General features: G+C 47.6%; 1 long non-coding RNA gene across 1 annotated transcript in view; it reads right to left on the bottom strand.

Moving 5' to 3' along the window:
• Positions 1-1,017: 1,017 nt before the first annotated feature.
• The window catches only part of LOC116572763, a 38,248-nt gene continuing 23,748 nt past the window's right edge, over positions 1,018-15,517 (bottom strand). Inside the window, exons 2-4 of the long non-coding RNA XR_004278506.1 lie at positions 10,800-10,920; positions 8,472-8,586; positions 1,018-6,354 (exon numbers count right to left, since the gene is read on the bottom strand). This is a non-coding gene — a long non-coding RNA (uncharacterized LOC116572763). The remainder of the gene's footprint in view (positions 6,355-8,471; positions 8,587-10,799; positions 10,921-15,517) is intronic.

The raw sequence follows: 15,517 nt of genomic DNA, 5'->3' as shown, positions 1-15,517 counted from the left end.
AATGCTAACCCCAGAGTCATAGGGAGAAATGCAGCTCGTCACTGGCAATGTGGTAAGACCGGAAAAAATAAAATATCCATGGCTACACAGGGCTTTAAGTTAGAAACCCTGATTCAAGACCTGAGGCTTCTGTCACCTTGGGCAAGTCCCTTAAACTCTCTGTGTTTCAGCTGCCTCATCTTTGAAGGGAGGCTGATGCTACCTGCTGAACCAGCCTCACAGGGCTGTGGTCAATGTCAATGTCCAGTGTGGTCAAGGTCCAGTGCGAATGCCTGCAAAGCAGTTTGTAAATTGCAAGCAGCTGGGCCGCCAAGATGACGGTGGTGATGGAGAAGACCAAGCAAAGCTGGTAAGGAGGTACCAGAAAGAACTGGAACTCTGGGGGCGTGGCCGTGTGACAACACTTCCAATTTCCAATGTCACTGAAGCTCTGGAGACTCGGCCTTGGACTGCCAGCGTGGCTTCATGAGAAAAGCATTTCCTCTGCATGTTCCTCTGGACACATGTCTCTTGAGATAAGCATTGGTGAGTAACTTCAAGAGACATCAACCCTGAAAAATTACATCTCAAAAAGATTTTGAAAAATAGAGATATAACTCAAACAAAAACTTGGAGGTGTTACTCATTCTTATGTCAGAGGGAGCTCTGGTTAATATCAGCAGGACAAGTAGACCACACCCTTGTTCATTTCCTTATTTTTTTGTTGTTGTTGTTGTGTTTCCATTTGTTTTTGCCCAAGGAGACTAGTCTCACAAGTGGCTCTAAATGAAACCACGAGATGACCAGCAATAGAGAAACTGTGTGTACCTAAGAGAGAAAATCTAGAGGGGTGATTTTAGAGACTCAAAGACCACATTCCTCACTCAGTTTGTGCCATCAGATTTCATCAGTTATTAGAATGTACCTTTAAGAGTTGAGTCTCCTTAGTGAGCTTTATTTAAAAGAAACAACCAATTCTCTTATGCTTCCTAAAGGTATCAGAGGGCTTTGAACCCAAAGAAATATTATGCTGCTTTTTCAGATTTCTGTATATCTGTTGAGCAAAAAAATCCATTCTAACCCCAGAAAGGGGTTTATCCCTTTTATAGGTTTATCCCACTTTATAGAATCATAGGAAAGGCTGAAAAAAGTACAACTTCCAGTGCCACAGCAAAATCAGGCCACTGGGGAGCAGCTGACTCTTCTAGCACCAGGAAGCTACCCTCTGAACTGGAAAGCTTCCATTCTGTGCTGCAGAGGTGTACCACAGTCACTCTAACCCAGGACCATAAGTGGTGTCCCACACCCTGTCCCCACAAAGTCAGCGAGTGATTAGACATTGAGATTTCCACTAACACTGCCCCAGTAGAGCCCCCTCCCTCCTCATCTGTGCTTGTCAGAGCCAGCAGCATCAGAGTGGCCTCGACTTCATGTCCACTTTCCAAATCTCTCTAGCTGGATAAATAGAAGTCACACCCAGAATCCTAGCTGCAAGGGATTCTGGGAGATGTAGTTTTCCCATTTCTGGCTTCTGTAGTTTAGAAGGGACACCAGGAGGCAGAATGAATGTGGAGCACCAATCCACCGTGCCCATCATGATGGCTTATTTTTATTTTCTTTTAGAGTTATTTTTCTTTTTTTGTATTAATCTTTTTTTTAATTACATGCTCACCATCAAAGATAACAATAGAGAAATGAAGTAAAAATGAAAGTACCCTGCCCCAATGCCATTTTTCAAAGGCGATCGCTGTTCACAGTTTTGTTTCTGCACATTTTGGTGGTGGTTCGAGGCAGGGGGCATTGTATTACATACTGCTCTGAGATTTGTTTTGTCACTTGAACTTAGATCCTGGATATCTTGACAGGGAAAGGACATGTGATTCTAATTCATGCTTTAAAAAGAGCTGCCAAGCATCCCATCAGAGAGGTACCCTAGTGATGGACATTAAAGTTGTCTCTAATTGTTCCATATTATATATAATTCAAAAGGGTCAGCTGTTCAAGCATTTGGAAAGGTCCATTTTCCAGAAGTGATAAAACTGAACCATATTTTGGAGCTGTGTCTTCCTAATCACCACACAGTCAGGGGATTGAGTTCAGCTGTCCAGAATTTAAGACTCAGGAAAATTGGCTTAAGCCCTGAAAATTTTTGACTCAGCAGACACTGATGGAGCCTCAGTTGTAAGCAAGAGGGGTTCACTAATACGCTTCCCTCCCCGTTCTTATCCCCAAGGGGCCTGCTCTCTGCCAGGACCACACAGGTCTATGCACACAGCTGGTTAGGACCTGGTTCAGGGTTATGAGACACAGAGGGGTAGAAGAGCTGGAAAGAGGACATGGTATTGACCTCAATGGGCAGTCAAGTTGAGAGTGCCCAGAAAGCCAAGATTAAGAATCCTCCACCACATGGGTATCAGGGGGTCAGAAGGAAGCCTGGGTCACACATCATCTGCTGGGTCCCCAGATGGCCAACCAGGACATGTGACATCCCTTGGCAAAGTGGGCCCAGCTGCTATAGATCACGTCTGTTTCCTCTGTAGTTGTTTTTAAATCCTTCACTTCAGCTCATCTCTACGTGCTAGGCCTCCACCAGCATCTCAGCCAATCCCAGCCCAAGCCTATATACACAGAGACCTCAGCAATAAGGTCACAGTGGGTATGTGCTGCTCTGTCCATCACATCCATCACTGTTTCTCTCCCCAGCAGATGAGAGAATATGCCCTCCTCCATTCTCTGCTCTGAAGTCTGGCCAGAATTGCTTTTTATCCTCCCCACAATATATCCCCCTTCCTAGACCAACTGTTGATTTTAAGGATGGACATCTGATGCAGCTGTGATCAAGGAAAAGTAAATCCCAGTACTTGTACAAAATCTGTGGTGAAAATTATCCTTTCTCTGAAGATCTGAAACTGAGGCATGCTGCTGCTCTAAGGGGAAGGCTGAAGCCTGAAGCTTCTGAGGGTCATTCTGTGAACCCAAGGAAGGCAGATTAGAGAGGTAAAGTAATGACTTCCGAGACATTAGTAGAGCCTGGATCAAGCATCACCTGAAGGCAGACTTCTCTTTAGACTTCTAAATTACATTAGCTATTATATCTACTTTGTTGACTGAACCGGTTTAAACTGTAGTTTTTTGTCATTTGCATCAAACAGAGTTTGGATACTTTTTTACAGATCACCCAACAGGGGCATTTCCTTTCTTTCACCTCTAAAAACAACTGACATGCAATGTCTGCCCTGCATCCAGTTGCTGCCCTAGAAAAGCACTCCTGCTGGCCTCTCACTGAGAACTATTTGAATGTGTATCCTAGAAAGTTAACTCAACTGACTTAGACGAAAAAGAATCATTTTGACAGGAAAAGCGGGAAGAATTAAAACAAGGGTCTCCTAGCACTTCAAGATTCAATTTCTCTCCTTGGCCTCTGGGTTCATTCCTCAAATCTGTTTTCTCTAAGAGCCTGGAACAACGCTAACCTCAGCTCTGGGTTCAAACATATATAATTACTCTCCAAGAGGTAAAGGTTTACTCCTCCAGCTGAAAGTGTAAAAATCCTCGAGAGCTCTGGTTAGCCCAACATGGGGCACATGTACATCTTGGGTCAATCAGTGCAGCCAGCGGAATGAGGGATGATGACTGGCCCAGCTTTCTTTTTTGTTTGTTTAATTGTTTGGTTTTTGTTTTGTTTTTTTGGCGGGAGAGGGGGGAGGCAGGATCTACTGGCCTGACCCTAGACCCAGTTCATTGTACAGAAGAAAGTGTGGTTCCGTGAAAAAAGGGAGCAGAGTTAAGAAAGAAGATGCTGACAAGTCGTGATAAAAATGTCCATGAAACCTCAGCGTTTTGTGCAAACCCATTGATAATGGGTGCAAAAGAGATTTTGTAAACCCATTTGTAAAATGGGTTTTGTTCAAAGCTCATGGTCATTTGCCAACAGTCACTGACAGAGCTGAGAGGCCAGGCGGTGAGGTGACTGAGCAGGGACTTAAAGGGAGGCATGGCAGTTTGCAACTAGGATTGTGACCTAGGGCAAGTCACAACCTGCCAAGTTCAGCCCTAGAAGGAATAAACGATGTCACGTGCCTCACACAATGACTAAGGCTTTAGTACCTTCCTCTCAGCATGTAGAATCATTGGGGAAGAAAAATTCAAAAGCCTAACTGTGAAAGTTTTTCCTAAAGATGTCCTTAGCAGGAAACTTCAAAATGAAGTCTGAGCAGGAGCCCAAATGTTCAAGGGGATGGGGGGTAGGGAGGGAACTGATGCCAAATCAGCCTTGACCTGAAAAAGTTCCAAGATATAATCCATAAGAAAGAAATGCCAAAGGAAGGAAGTGAAGGAAATGTGTGTTCAGGTGGGCACTTTTTCCCTGCTCAAGCCACTGTTATGCACCCAATGGGCATCCACTATGGTCTGGCGCCCGGTCGTGTGGATTGCCACATTGCCTCTTCAGTTACTTTCATCATGCTAAGAGGCGTGTACTCTTCTTGAGTGAAACCAAAACCATCCAACTTTCAGTGTTATTAAGTAGCAAGACAGAGATGGGCTGGTTGACTTTGCAAGGCCCCACCAACAATCTAGCTGTGGCTTCCCGACAGCAATCTCTTTCCAATCCCAACACCCTTTCTAACCTGAGCATCCCTCCACTGCCTCTTTCCACCAGTGAGCCCAAGGGGGGTGGAAAATACCCTCCTGGACTTGGCTGCCAGGGAGGGAGTCTGGGGCCGGGTGAGCCATGAGGGAAACACCTACCCACAGTGCAGCCCTGGGAAGGGTCCGCCGTGCTTCTCAGCCCCAGCCCGCTGACTCCGGCCCCCTCACTCACCCGGCCCCATAAGGCGGCCCACTGCCTGGCAGAGTGAGAGAGAAGTCCACGATGTGCAGAACATCAACACAAGATCAGCCCAACCCGGGAGATGGCAGCTAGCAACTTACAAGCTGGTCCTGGTCCATCAGCCCCAAGTCAGAGCTGCTGGTGCTAGGCCAAGATTACAAAGGACAGGCCTTTTTTGGCCCAGAGAGGCTCCAGGGCAAAGCCCAGAGCACAGAGGGTTTATCACACCTGGCCCAGAGGAAGTTCCCCCTTCACAGACCAAGCACTTCCGGTCAGGGAGGGGGCGGTCCTCATGTCACAGCTGCAAGCACTCAGGAAGCATGGGGAGCACCTTGGCTGCTTCTTTTGCTCCCAGGAGCTGTGGGGGCCCAAGAGCAGTGGCACAAAATCAACGGGAGTGGGTTGTCAGGGCTGTGCCCCTGCTCTTGAACTCTCTCCCCGCCCTCACCCTTTAATGAAAGGCAAGTCTTCTGATTAATTTCTGGTTTCCTGTCATTGTTCCTGACTTGTCATCCATCTCAAGGTGTGCCAGGATGCTTTACATTTCCTTGGAATAGCTTGCCTAGGCCTGCTGACTCGGCAATCCTATTAGCAGGATTTTTTTTTTTCATTGTATTTGTGAAATGAAATAAAATAAAAGGCGCTGTCTCCAGAGAATTCTTCCTGCCCCATTTCTCTGCACGTCATCAAGTTCTGGGGAGATCATGAGGTCTTCGGGGGGAGGGGAGGTGACCGTGCTTCTCTACTTTGGTGTCCAGGAGGCCTGGGAGGAGGCATTGCTGGTCTAGCCAGATGCAGGCGGATCCAAGTCCTGCCGGCCTTTGCCGTGCCCAGAATCGTGGGGAGGGGCGTGGAAGCGATCCTTGAGGCCACACCACGTCCAGAAGTCATGCCACTGAAATACTGAGAGGCTGGCAGGGGCTCCAAGGTAGGAAGGTGGGCTCCTAGTTCTCAAACAAATATTTCAAGCTCCGTCTGAGGCTCACTCTCCTCATTTGCCAAGTGGGCAGAACAATTCCTGCCTCATAAGGCAGCCAGGGGGGATTAAATGAAATCTCAAATGTATAATGCTTTGGCACAAAGCCCAGTGCAGAGATGGCATCAAACAACTATTCTGGTCGTTCCTTTTTTGGCATGACATATTCCAGAGTGCTGTATATTAGAACATGGCTCCTGGTGGCTCGGGGAGAGCCAGGGGCCTTTTCTGGGGGGGGGGAGGAGGGGGCAAGTGGATATTAAAGGTTTGGGAAAGGCTCCAAGAGCCTGAAGCACGCATAGGATTAATGAGTGGAGTGGGCAGTAAGCTGCTGAACCTGCTCCCAGGACGTGCTCTATGGCAGAGAAGCAAGAGGGAGAGGTTTTCCAGGACCAATAGGTGGGGAGAATTCGAGAACACTTCTCTCGGTCACAGAACTCAGCCTTGCACTCGCCACACTCCATGTGAAGAGTCTTGTGCTAGAGTGTACGGTAAGTCTGTTCTTTGTGGCTGTCTTCTCCGCCGTGGTGAGCATGGGCTGTGTGCAAAACAAAGGGCTCCTTGATTCCTGTTTGAGAGAGAGACAGAGAAAGAGAAAGGAGAGTGAGTTCTCCGGTGAAATGTTTGGAACAGTTTAAAGCAATTTTCACAGGAAAGAAAATACTCCTACAAACTCCCGCTTGGGTGGAAATCTCGGTCCAATCCTGCGATAGAATATTACATAGTCAGTAAAAAGGCTTTGCATTTGAAAAGGTCTGTAAAAAGAGCAGAGTACACAGTTGCACATACTGTGTGAGCGAAGCTATGTTAAAATCCATTTTTAAATTTGGAAAATGAAAATACACCTTACCTTTAGGCAATGGCTGATGAAAGCTTTTCTCGTCTTCTTCCTACTTCTCTGTGTTTTTCTAATTTTTCAAACAGCATGTATCTTTATAATAATGATGACGACAAGGGGAAGTAGGAGGAGGAGGAGATACAGAACTTTTAAAGACCTCTCAAGCCTCCATGTATTGTGAGGTCCCATTTAATATCGCACTTTCACTCCCCTGGGACACCAGGAAGTCACTGGGGAGTGTGGGGAGAGAGAAAACAGCGCCGGGTGACAGGGGTATGAGCGTCAGACATGAATCTACAACTGCAGGACCCAGTTCCGAGGGCGCCGACCTTGTAGGTAATTACACATCCGCGTGGTGACTGCCTTAGCACGTCCAGTGCCGGAAATAGAGAAGATCCATGAGGCCAGTGGCTTTCCAAAGGCAATCTCGTACAGAAGTTGGTATGCAAAACAAGTTACAAAGAAGCCAGGCAACTTCTTGTGAGAGAGCGGCTTCACCCATCCCCCTCCGTCCCCCACATCCCCACCCTCAGTCCTTGTTTTGATCTCTGTTGCCTAGAAAAGAAACACCGCTAGAAAACCTCGTGTTCAACTGGCCCGTAATGTGGAGAACAGAGGTGATGGTGGGGGAAGAGGGGGTTCTATTTCTAAGCAATTAGTAAATACATTTTTTTAAAGATTTTTGTCCATTTATTTGACAGACAGAGATCACAAGTAGGCAGAGGCAGAGAAAGAGGAGGAAGCAGGCGCCCTGCTGAGCAGAGAGCCCCATGCGGGGCTCGATCCCAGGACCCTGAGATCATGACCTGAGCCGAAGGCAGAGGCTTTAACCCCCTGAGCCACCTGGCACCCCAGTAAATACATTTTGCTGAAAGTTCATATCCCTTTGAATAGCTCCATCCAGCTCTGTTTTAGAAACAAACAATAAGGCTGTTTTTACCAATATGTCCTCTGGGAAGGGTATAGAGTTCAATCTAGGAAAACATTTAAGTCTTTGACATATCTAGTGGCTATGCAGACCCCGCAGTTTATGAGACCGAATAGAAGCGTGATTACTAGCAGCTGCTTCGGGCTTACAGTAAGTTGTAAGTTGTCTGCTCTTGGGGAGTTCTGTGCTTGGTTTTGGGGCCGGTGCGCAGAAATACTCTGATTTGTTTCTGCCTAGTTGTCTGCTGGAAGAACAGATTGTCACGAGTTCTAGTTGTTTTTTGACCCACGTGAGTCTGTGCGTTTCGAGTACTTGTTTGCAAATATGATCTAAAATATTAAAGGCGTGGGTCTTTTCTGTGTTCTGATCATTTAACCTGACATAGTACCTTGGTGATGTCTAGGTCCCGGTGAATGGGGAGCTCTCAGCGGCTTTCAAACACATCTGCCTCTCAGTCTGTGTAGCCACTGGAGGCCTGAGCGGTCCCTTTCCTCTGTCTCCAAAGAGGGGAAACCAGAAGCTACAGGTAGCATTTGTAAAACATGCTGGTGTGAGTGAGTGTGTATGCGGGCAGGTGTGCTCAAAGGGTCTCTGGGACTGCGTTTCTGGACAGCCATGTGCTGGGGGGAGGAGCCAAAGAAAGGGTCCGCAGAGGTGCCAAACTTTCCTGTTCCCAAAGGCAGCAAGCCCCTCCACTGGGACCGACAGCCCAGAAGGTAAGGACAGGCTCTGGAGGAAGAATGCCCCCCCACCCCCACCCAGTTACTTGCTGGGTGACCTTGGGCTAGACCTCCCGCCTTCTTGAAGCTGAACGCTCACCTGGAAAATGGCGATAATCACAGCAGCTTGTTAGGAAGACTTTTTACATAATCTCATTGGCTTTGTGATTATGTAAGAAAATGTTTTCAGAATTACTTACAAATTATATAGAGATGAAATAACATGAGATCTGGGGTTTGCTTTAAAATAATTCAGCAAAAACAAAGTGGAGGGTGAGTCCATGTGCATCGGTTTCCAGAACAGGCGAAACTCGTCTAGGGTGATAAAAATAAGATTGAGAATTGAAATGAAAATGAAATGAATAAAAAGAAATGAAAAATAACAAGTGGAAAAGAGCAGCAGAGAACTTTCTGGAGTACTGAAAATATGCTGTAACTTGATTTGAGTGATGATTACATGGGCGTAATATTTGGCAAAACACATCGACCAACAAATGGTTCAGAAAAATTGTGTGTGTGTGTGTGTGTGTGTGTGTGTGTGTGTTGTATAATAAAGCAAATGTGGTAATTTGTTGCCATTTGGGGATCTCTTTGAAGAGAATGTGGATATTCTTCCTATTTTTCTTTTGCAACTTTCTGTATGAAATTATTTTACAACACATTTAGAAACTCATCAAACTTCACATGTAAGATCTATGCATTTACTGTATATACATTATACACCAAATAAGAGTTAAAAATCATATGTAAAAAAATCTTGATAAATGTCAAATCTGAGTAAGGTGTATAGAAGTTGGTTATATTATTCTTTGTACTTTTTGTGTATATTTGGCTATTTTTATAAAGCAAAAAGAAAAAAATTAAACATTAAAAATGACCCAAACAGCCGTCAAGTTCCCGGCCCTGGGCGCAGCACCGGTGGCGTCCCACTCTGAGAATGGCCCATTAGAGCCACCCTGCACCGTCCCTCTTGGGTGATCTGGAAACATACAGACGTCGTACGCTGACGCGGGCATTGTCTGTGACCGTGCTTGACGAGATACGCCCTGCAAACTGGTTTTCTCCGTCCCTCGGCTAAATCAAGGTAAAGCACAGAGCCAGAAGGTACTGGAGATTCTTATCTTCTCCCAGCTCCCGCTCACGGTGAACGCCTTGGCCTGGTTGTCTTCCTCCCTCAGAGGCATGTAAATACCTTGTTAGACAAGCAGGAACCACTCTGCTTCTCATTTCATTTTTGCAAGGTAAACACTTGCCGTGGCCAAGACAAAGGGAAAAAGGGAGGGCTGCTGACCTTTGTGAACCAGACGCATCTCTTAAGAAAGCCTCCGTTTTTATGAGGGTGGCAGTTGCCTGCTGCCAAGGGCTCCAAGGGAAGACAGACCCAGGAGACTCGGGTACCGTTCCCAGCTGTATCACTGGTGATCTATGTGACCTTGGGTAAGTCACCTCCTTCTTCACTGGCTTCTTTCCTCCCTCTGCAAATGAGGGTTTGAAGTTAAGGAGCTCATGGATACGTGCCAGCTTTGCGATTCTTTAAAATAAACATCGAGCCTCCGGGTCAGGGAACAAGCCTTCTGTGCTTCCAGGGCCCGGGTAGGAGACAAGTAGGACGCAGATAGGACAGAGACTACAGGAAAGATACTGGATGTGACCAAATCTCCCCAAGTTTTCAGAGACCCTGAGAATCTAGATTTTTATGTCCTATATCCTGATTTTTAAATAATAGTAATGAATTCAAATTTTGCTTTTATAAATTCCATGTAAGCCTAACAAAAATATTTGAGGTTTTTCATTTTTTTGTTTGTTTGTTTTTTTTAAGATTTTATTTATTTATTTGACAGAGAGACAGCAAGAGAGGGAACACAACCAGGGGAGTGGGAGAGGGAGAAGCAGGCTTCCCACAGAGCAGAAAGCCCAATGAGGGGCTCGATCCCAGGACCCTGGGATCGTGACTTGAGCTGAAGGCAGATACCCAATGACTGAGCCACCCAGGTGTCCCTAACAAAAATATCTGTGAACAGAATTAAGTCCCTGGGCTGGCAGAATGGGCCTTTGGTGTGGCGTCATAGCTTCTTGGTGGGGGCAGGGGAATGGGGCTGGATCTCTGGCTCCAATCTTTCCAACATTAGGGTCGTGGCTGCCTAAGTCTCAGAGCTCATCTCCTCAAGACTGAAGGTAAATGTTAATGACACATATTTCCTGCACTTTTTACCAGTACCTTTTTACAGTAAAATATTTATTTTACATCTACCAGTGGTCATACACATGAACATCCACACACTAAACTGAAACAAAACATTCACAAAATAAAACTTGCCCCTCCTACAAGCAGTGCCCTCGGATATTTTCTATTCCATTTTTGAAAATTTTGATGACAACCTGTTAAACTGACTTCATGGGTCTTTTTGGGAAAACATTAAGGTCCACATTTACTAAATCTCATTTAATTCTCCTCCTTACCTTATGAGATAGGAATTATTATTATGCCCATTTTACAGAACAGAAAAATGAATCCCAATTTCACATACCAGATCTGATCTTCTTTCTTTTATTCTTTCAATCCAGAAAGGCAAGAATGAGATGAGTTAGAGGACTCCAAAGGGCAAGGTCAGAAAGGAAAAGTTCAGAGGCAAAGCAATCCAGGAGCACCTTGGGGAGATAAGTAAAGCAGAAGCAAGCATGGTGGGGCATGCAATTTAGAGGCTCTGTTCTGTCTACCCTATGGAACCCACAGGAAACTCTGTGTGGCTCCTTGTGCCATGGATAAGTGGTTTCTTCCAGGAGGGGCCAAGATCATCACCTGGAGGCTCCTGCAGACTCAAAGGGGGTGACAAGGTCGCTAATGCCTAGGTCACTTTTATGAACTTGAACTTCCAGCTTCAGACTTGTAGGGGTAGGTGGTTGGTCGGTGGTTGTAGTGGGAGAGAGAATGGGTAGCATTCAAACCCGGACCATGTGACCATCAAGGCTGGTCTGGGAAACCTCACCGCTCAACTCTACTACCTCCCAGTCCATTACAAATAAACTGACAGAAGTTCCATGTGTTCTCCGGAGGCATGGTCAGAGAGGACAAGAGACTCATGGGATGTCAACGGGGAAGATTTGGGGTTTTTTCTTAATTTATTTCCTAGAGATAGAGCATGTGCGTTAGTGAGGGGAGCAGCAGAGGGAGAGGGAGAAGCAGACTCCCCACTGAGCATGGAGCCCAACTCAGGCCTCCCTCCCAAGACCCCGAGATCGTGACCTGAACTGCACTCAAACAGTGAACTGAGTCACCCAGGCGCCCCAGAGATTTGGTTTCTTAAGACTGATGAGCTTGGCTCCCTGCTTGACCAGTCAGTGGAGCCGAATGCTACTTTCTCTGTTCAACACAGCAATCTGGGTGGGAGCAGGCGGCCCAGCAACACCCTGGCCGACCTGGCCCAGCCCAGCACACTCTGCACCGCCTGGCTGGCCTTCGCTGGCAGCACATCTGGGATACTGAGTCTAGGACGGCTGAGTCTATCCCCAGCAGCTGTTTGTCTATTTCCTTCGTGTCTGGTACTTCCAGATGCCTCGAGAGAGGTGAGTGTCTTGTAGATAAAGTCCAGACACAATGATTCTTGACATTGTTGGGTGTTAGGTGGCTTTCTGTCTTCTCCAAGGTGTATGGTACAAGCACCATTGCTAGGTCGTATTTAAAGCCGGAGAATCTCAGATTAGCATCTCCAAAGTCAATTAGGAAGGCAATTTCTTCCCTTGATTTGTATTTGTATATTATTAATGAACTACAAGGCCTCCTCATGCAGTAAATTAGCCTACGTAACTGGGGAGCGGAGTACAAATATTTTCCCCCCTTAATGGCCCCGAACATTTATCTCACAAGCAGAAAACTATATACAAGCTCAGGGAGGGCTCCCCGTTCCGGCAGCTGAGGAAGCACACAGAAGCAGCTCTGATAAATATTGATGCTTGTTTATCCAAATGTCACAGACCATCCTGGCAAGCTGCCACCCTCTGCCACCCTTGTCTGCCATAACTGACAGCACTTATTATGCAAGGAGGAGATACAGGAACCCAACGGCCTTTGCTGAACAATGTACAACTTTTGTTTCCGAACACATGCGCAAACGCACGCGGGCACACACACACACACGTAGAGAAACCAGCTGTCCTGACCTACAGGTGTTAGGAAGGGGACCCGAAAGCCTATGTCCTATCTTTCATCGAAGGGCAGACGTGTACCCTCCTGTGTACAGAGAGAAGGGCCACAGGAGATCTGGGCCTCCCTGCAGTAAATCGTTCAAGGGCGTGTGAACGCTACCCCCAAGGGCTGCTTTGTCACAAAATCAGTGCCAGTAAGAAAGGAGCTGTGCTACCTGTGAGTCCCAGAGCATTAGCATGGAAATGTTTATAATCACCGAGCTGCTAAGTCACCGTTGAGTTCCTGAGCACCTACCAAGTCCAAGGCAGTGTGAACAATACCGGTCATCGAGTCCCACTCATCTATTTCATTTTTTAAAGGTATTTATTTATTTATTTACCTCCTGTGCATGAATGGTGGGGGATGGGAGGGGGAGAGCAGAGGGCGAGGAGCAGAGGCGGAGGCAGAGGGAAAGGGAGAAAGAAAAGGAGAGAATCTGGGGTGTGTGGGTGCCTCAGTTGTTCAACCGTCTGCCTTCGGCTCAGGTCATGATCCCAGGGTCCTGAGATCGAGTCCCGCATCGGGCTCCTTCTTCGGCGAAGAGCCTGCTTCTCCCTCTGCCTGCCGCTCCCTCTGCTTGTGCTCTGTCTCTCTCTCTCTCTGTCTCAAATAAAAAATAAAATCTTAAAAAGAAGAAAAAAGGAAGGAAGAAAGAAAGGGAGAGAATCCCAAGCAGACTCTGTGCTGAGCAGGATCCCAAACACTGAGATCAGAACCTGAGCCAGAACCAAGAGCTGAATCCTTAACCGACTGAGCCAACCGGGCACCCCCCTCCCCCAATCTATTTCTAAGCAACATGGTTCAGCTTTAGAATGTTTGAGGACTAAAGTGTAGTCGAAAATTAATAAGGGCCATGTATTCATTCCTTTAATAAATATTGATCGAATGCTTTGCACGTGAATGCCGGGTGCTAGGCACACAGCAAACACGGGGAGAGACCCTGTCCCTCGAGAAGCACAGCATCCAGGGGGCGGACAGACAGGGAGCGAGGGGGAGCGAGGCACTCTAAAGCTGCCGTGAGAGAGAGAAGCACCCAGGCTCCCGGGACTTGCAAGAAGGAGTGGCCCATGGCGAGTGGTCAAGAGAGGATCCTGGGGAGAAGCCACGGGCTCCCTACTCATGTCCTCTGCTTTTCCCAACATGATTCCTGCTCCGGGGGTGAGAAACTCACTCCTCCAGGAGGCCCGTTCTGGAGGACTGGCGGACGCCCAGGGGGAGAATCCCAGGTAGGTGTCTCCCCACACCCCCGATTCCCTCTTCTCCCTCTAGAGACGAGATGAGAGAAAACGAATTGGTTCCTGCTTTCAGCATTTTCTTTCTTATAGAATCTCCTGTTTCTTGTCTGTCTGGGCTCCTTTACCCTGCGAGCTCCTTGATACACTCTAGATGATGCGGACACCGAGACCTCCGGGGGCCCTCCAGGGGGCCAGGGAGGCCGGAGTCTCTGACCACACTCTGGGGAGACCTGCACGGGGTCGGAGACGTGGTGGGAACCTCATGCAGCCTCTGGCCCCCGCAAACAGCAAAGAACTAGAGCATCACTGCCTGATGTCGCCATCCACATGAGTCCGTGGGTCCGCGTGTGTACGCAGATCTCTCATTTACAGTTGACGGGTTTCTAGCTAGATGGCATAATGAGTATCTGCACGCAGGGTTCTCTTCGCCTGGAAGATCGCCCGCCTCCCCACCCCCATCAGCTTCCCCTGGTTAACCACCCACTCACCCTTCAGATCTCTGGAAATGTGCCTCCCCTGGAGAAGCCTTTCCCTGACCCCTCAGGCTAACTGCCTGAGTTATTCACTGTCACGGGCCAGGTCCTTTTCCTCCATGACCTTGGCATAGTCTACAATGGTGCACTCACCTGCATCACTTCCTTTAATCCCTGTCGGTCCCTCCCATGGCCGTCCAGGTCATCCCAGTTCTGTCATCCTAGCTCTGGCTTGATGTCCAACCCCTAGGATGCACTCAACTAATTCCCTCTGGGTCGTGAATGAAGGTCAAGGAATGGGAATCTCCGCAGACCCCATTTCTCCAGACTCCACAGTCCTGTCTGGCTTGGACTTCTGTTTGGTCTGAAGCTTTGCTGTGGGGATCAAAAGCCTTGTGAGCAAAGTCCTTCAACCTCCAAATCCCTCCTGTGCCACTTGGCCCAAAGGAGCCTTTCCAAGGCAACATGAGAAAAATAATAAACAGGAATTTTAAAAAATTGAGATTTGAGTCCAAAACAAGCCAAATAGTTTACTAATAGTAGCACACATTCGTTGTTTCAGGAGAAGACTACAATAGATAAAAATCAATAATGCTTTTGTTCCAGAAGATTAACCTCATGTTTCAAGCAGGAAGAGAATCTAATGGACAGCTTTCCTCCCGCTCCCTTCCCCCCGCCCCAATAATATGATGTGGTTACGCCAGAGAGAGGGGTTTGAGGAAACAGAAGGTTGAAGGCTCAGAACATTGTCTAAATGCAGAAAGGAAGATCTGGAAAGAAGGTCAGAATCTCTCTGACCTATCAAGTTGGTGGAGAGATGGAACTTCTCTGTCCTTCACACTGTCTTTGGCATTCAAATAAAAAGCTCCCAGGGTATCGGCCAGCAGCCCCCTTACCCTCAAATGAGGGCCCCTGAAACACAGGATCTCACCCCTGGGCAAGAGTTGATTTGGACCCGGGCTGAGAGATTCTGTCCCCGCCATTTAGAATCAAGCCACGGAGACACCTGTTGGTGCATCAGATGCTTCAAATGTGCTCCGAGGACAGGTCAGGTTGACGGGGACGGTTTTGGCCACACGCACGGAGAACCAGAGAGAGCCAGCCTGCAGGCTGAGAGAGAAGGTGACAGGAGTGGAGAGAGAGTCCCTCTACTCCCGCCTTTCTGCATCCTGGTCCTCCGTCCTCATGAGGCCAGCCTGAACTTCCTGTCCTCGGAACCCACGATAGCCCCCGTGTCCTCCTGACAGGTGCCCTCTCTCCACCATTCCTGTTGCCAAAGTTAGCCCGAGTGTATTTCTGTCCTCCATGCGTCCGTTTCCTGTGGCTGCCGTCACACATTACCACAAGCCTGGGAG

This window comes from Mustela erminea, chromosome 14 (genome assembly GCF_009829155.1).
Source record: "Mustela erminea isolate mMusErm1 chromosome 14, mMusErm1.Pri, whole genome shotgun sequence".
Lineage (NCBI taxonomy): Eukaryota > Metazoa > Chordata > Mammalia > Carnivora > Mustelidae > Mustela > Mustela erminea.
This window is presented reverse-complemented; position numbering and strand designations above follow the sequence as displayed.